Raw genomic sequence first — 4,997 nt, forward strand, 5'->3', positions numbered from 1 at the left:
ACCTTCATGGACACACTCCCAAAGACCAACAGAAAGGTAAATAAAGGCTGGCTCAGATAATAACAAAGGAAGAATAAAATGGTATATGTGTGCGTTGGGGGAGAGAGGACTGGGCAAAGTGCCAGGCTATAGTTATGATGTCCTGCAGAGGTCGGTCAGCCTCCACTTGTCCAATGACCTCCAGGCACCACAGAAGGAGTTCTAGACTAGGACTCTGTAGGCTAAAGTTCTAGCCTTGACTGAGCACATACTGGTGGTGTGATCTTGGCCAAGCCATCCAATAGACCCTGAATTGGGGACCTCTGGGTCCCTCTAGTCCAACTTCTACCTGAAACGAGAATTCCCACCCACATCTCTGCCCAAACTAGGAGGCTGGACAAGATGGCTGTCAAGGATACTGTGCCTGTCAACTTGTCTCACTAGCAGTGAGTATTGGTGCCCTCTGGCAATGTAATTTTGAATCTTCTGAGATTCAGAGACAGGCCTTCAGAATTTCCAGCCCATACAGACGTGCACACATGCACGTACACCCCTAATTCAATGGAGGAAGAAGAGAAATGCAAAGATGAAGCCATGACATGCCCAATGTCCAAACAGCGGGCTGCCCCCAGAAACTAAAAAAGCCATCACCTATGGGATCAGTGGAGTGGAAGAGCTTAGCATAAATACATAGTATTTGTAAAGTATCATTAAGGCACTCAATTGTAAAAACTATAATTACAGTACAAGGAGGGAGGGAGGGGAGACAGCTCTTCTCATGCAAGTGAAGCTAAGAAACCACCAAGCAGGGAAGGGGGAGAGGAGGAAGGACTCATCTAGTTAGGGACACTCCTTTTGAAGATGCCATGCCAGAGGCTGGACCTGAACACTCTACTTTACAAAAGATGAAAACGAAAACCCCACAAAAACCCGTATTTCCAAAGGACAGAGAGTCACAACATGGTATCACTAGAGATCTTTCAGGATGATGCGTGTGGGAGAGATTTGCGTGTGGGTGGAGCAGGTGGTAAAAAATTACTGGGTTCGAATTGTCTCTATATTCATATGTATATATATATATATATAGGTACATATATGTATATCTACACATCTGTGGGGTAAACCCACACCTACTCGTGCACACACACATACATATTCACCAGAAGGACAGATGACTAAAAAACACACGGTTGGACATTGGGGATCAAGCAGCATCATTTGGCATGCGGTGGATGGCCAAAGCATCCATGGTGTGATAAGGAGACCGCCTAACTATTTTGGCTGGCAAGAGCCCACCGATGGTTCAGGTCTGCGTCTGTTTCTCTAGGGAGAGTTCAATGCCTCCAGGCTGGGGTGCAGGAGTCAATCTGACACATAGAGGCACTGCTGTATTTTCTTCTACAAAGGGAGTATCTTGCTTTGTGTGTATTTGTGTTGATTACGACAAACATACAACATCACACTCGGGAACAACCAGAACAATCTGTGCTGTGGCATGTGAAGAGTGGACAAGATGGGCAGTGCTTGTCCTATAATGAGATGCAAGCATGAGAGGGAGGTGATTTTAAAATTTTTCTTTTCAGGGAGATGGGGATGTGTCCTGTTGCCTTGTCTGCAGGAAAAGCTGAGTGGACTGAGACTGAGAATGAAAGCAGGGACGGTGGAGAAAGCAGACAGAGAGTCCAAGTATTGGAACATGATTTCACTAATAACATGGCATCTCCAGAGCTCCTTCCCACCTCCTAGTCTGCATGCTGCCCTGTGATTCTGTGCTGAGAACCAGAGGCAGCTGCAGCTCAGGAAGGAGGATGAAACTGACCCTTCCTTGAAAAGGAATGCAACTGGGGAAACTGAGGCAAGTGAGTGGCATTGTATGAAAGCCTCCATCTGCCAAAGGAAGACAAAGCTGGTCCCCAGTATCCAATGTGGGTTCTTCCTCATCCTCAGAGCTCTCCTAAGCTTTTTACAGTGAGCCAGAGAAGGGAATCCCAAATATATTGGCAATATGCATAGGATTACAGATTTAGGTCTGGATGGGAACCCACAAGATCTTCTAGTCCCATCCCCACCTTTTACAGATGAGGAACTGATGCCGAGGGAAGTGACTTATTCAAGGTCACACACCTAGTGAATACAGGCAGAATCTGAACCCAGGTCCTCTGACTCCAAAATCAGCACTCTCAAATTTTACCAGTGGCTATCATGTGGTTTGAGCAATGGTAACCCTGAGAGCAGATGGAGCCGGCCCAAGAGATGGGGCTAAACTCATTGCGTTTCCAGCCCATTCAGTTGTTTTTTTTTTTCCTTTTTGACACAGATCTGTCCACAGGAGGCCCTGGGGATGCTCTTTGCTGCGCAGTTCAGTAGCTAATCTATGCCTTCCGGTCTCTGCCCTGTTAATGCTAAACAGGCTCGCCCTCCCCTGCCTGCCCCTTTCTCTGGATGGTGTGAAACTTTCAAGTCCCTCACTTTGCTCTGACCCAGAAGACCCGAGGGGAAGTAGCAGGACATCAGTTCCATCTCCAGCCCGGGTGCCAGGTTTGCAGATGCCGAGGCCAGCGTCCTTGTGGTGGTGTCTCCAAATGGGCCGCGACGTCTGCACAGACTAAGGGGACCCACACACAACAGCTTTCTCCCTTTAACGGCAGAGCAGCTGCACAGCTCTCCCAATGAACCCCTTTGGAAAATAACTCACTCTCACCCACAGGGCCATGGATGGAGAACAAATTTCTCATCACCCCCTTTTTCTAAAGACTATTTTAACCTGAAAATCATTCTACTCTGAGAAGTAATTTGGCAAAAAGGTGATAACCCTCTGAGAATAGTCTTATTATTATTATTATTATTTTGGCTGATGGAGAAAAAAAACAAAACATCTATGGGGGTTTCAAGAGGGCACACTACAGTGCATGGAGGCCCAGATTTGGATTCGGGAAGACGTGGGCTCGAGTCCTGCCATTGATACCAACTAGCCCTGTGACCATGGGCCAGGCACTTTCCCTCTCAATGTCAACCAACTCTTCTGAGGCTTGAACTTGCATAGCTGCGAGTGGGAAGACCTTCTATGGGTAGAGTTCCCTGAACTGATAAAAGCACTAGTCGGGACCAAATATAAGGGGAAGCTGGGGAAAGTGGAAATTTGGGGAGAGGGGGGAATGGATGTTTTCAAAATAAGATGGGGGATGGGAAGGTCCTAGAGGTCATAGCTCAAGACAAGTTGAAGAATTAACTATTCCTGCCATTAGCCATCCCAGCTCGCAATGCTTTCCGTCTAGATCAGACACTTTCTTGTAGACTTTGTGCCTTTCTAAGATAGGATAGTAAAAGAATAACAGAAGTAGAACAGAAATAGAAAATTGGGGCAGCTAGGTGCCACAGTGGGTAGAACGCCAGGCCAGAATCAGGAAGACCTGAGTTCAAATCCAGCCTGACACTTACTAGCTGTGTGACCCTGGTTGAGTCACTTCATCCTGTTTGCCTTAGTTTTCTCATCTGTAAAATGAGCTAGAGAAGGAAATGGCAAAATACTGTATCTTTGTCAAGAAAAAGCCAAATGGGGTCACGAAGAGCCAGACACAATGAAACAAAAACAAGAAACAGAATAAGAGAAGTAGAAAGTTAAAATCACGGTGTTTTGGAAGGAGCAGAGGATTGGTGAGTAAGGGTTAGAAGGGACTTTGGAAAACCTCTAGTCAAACATCTTCATTCTACAGCCAAGGGGGAAGTGACTTACTCAAAGTCATACAGGAAGTAAAGAGCAGAGCAGAGATGGGCACTTGGATCCTCTCCTTTTTTTCACTCTTCTAAGATCATTGAGTTCAGGGGTTCTTAACTGCGGCTGTGAGCTTGTTTTTAAAAATCTAAATAAAATTGGCATCTTTTGTAATCCTATGCATTGCAGGGCTGGGTGGAGAACCCTGAATGGCAGGCTCCCAAGCCAGATCAGGTGCCCTTGGGCTGACGGCTCCCTCGGCCCTCCAATCTCCTTTATTTTATGAAAGCTTCCAGGTTCCTGGCCCAGGGCAAAAATGTCATTATGGAAAAACTCCAAAGCAGGAGCTCCCTTCGCTCACCCTGCGGCCTGTTCAACACAAAGCCAAGAGGATGGGTGAAAAGTTTGCAGAGGGGGAGGCTCTAGCCAGGGGGAGCAGGCAAAGGGCCCAGGCATTCTTTCTGCAGTGATGTGTTTCCTTGAGAGGGTGGTGGGCAGGGCCGGGCAGTTTAAGTGCCCCGCGAACCACCGGGGAACTTCTTTTTCAAGATCTCTTAGTAGGGTTCATTTCTGAGCGTTACTTGGCTGCCTTCCTCCCTCAGGCCTAAGCCGGGAGCCTGCTTTCCTGATGAGACTTAGTTGTTAAAGATCTCCCCTGCTCCATCTACAATCCCTTGGACCTTGGGCCTGAAGTCACTTCATTTTAGTCTGTGTTCCTGTCCCCAGTGCCCATCCTGAACCAGATCCTAGCAACTCAAAAATGGTTCTTCATCCCTTTTTAGTGGGATGAGGTAGAGAGGAAAAAGAAAAAGAATAGCGTTAGAACCGAGGGGTGGGAGAGAATTTAGAATCACAGAACTTAGAAAGTTGGAGCTAGAAAGGCCATTAGAGAATGTTAGAGCTAGGAGGGGCCTCAGAACAGGGGATGTCAGGGCTGGGAGGGGCCTCAGAACAGGGGATGTCAGGACTGGGAGGGGCCTTAGAACAGGAAGTGTCAGGACTGGGAGGGGCTTTATAATCAGAGTCCTAGAATGCTGCACATCGCTCCAGTGGGATAATGAATTAGAGTCTAAGGACCTGGTTTCTGATCCCAAACCCGCCCCTGTGCCACTTTAAGTAAGATCTGAGATTTACTATCTACCCCTATGGCCCTCACTACCAAGGGCCTTGGAATCACAGGAGTGCAGATTTGGGGCCAGCAGAGCACAGAACCCTGGATCTGGATGGGCCCGGAGAACACAGAACCCTGGATCTGGAAAGGCCCTCAGAGCACAGAACCCTGGATCTGGAAGGCCCTGAGAACACA

The sequence above is a fragment of the Vombatus ursinus genome, unplaced genomic scaffold (genome assembly GCF_900497805.2).
Source record: "Vombatus ursinus unplaced genomic scaffold, bare-nosed wombat genome assembly UNPS02001287.1, whole genome shotgun sequence".
Lineage (NCBI taxonomy): Eukaryota > Metazoa > Chordata > Mammalia > Diprotodontia > Vombatidae > Vombatus > Vombatus ursinus.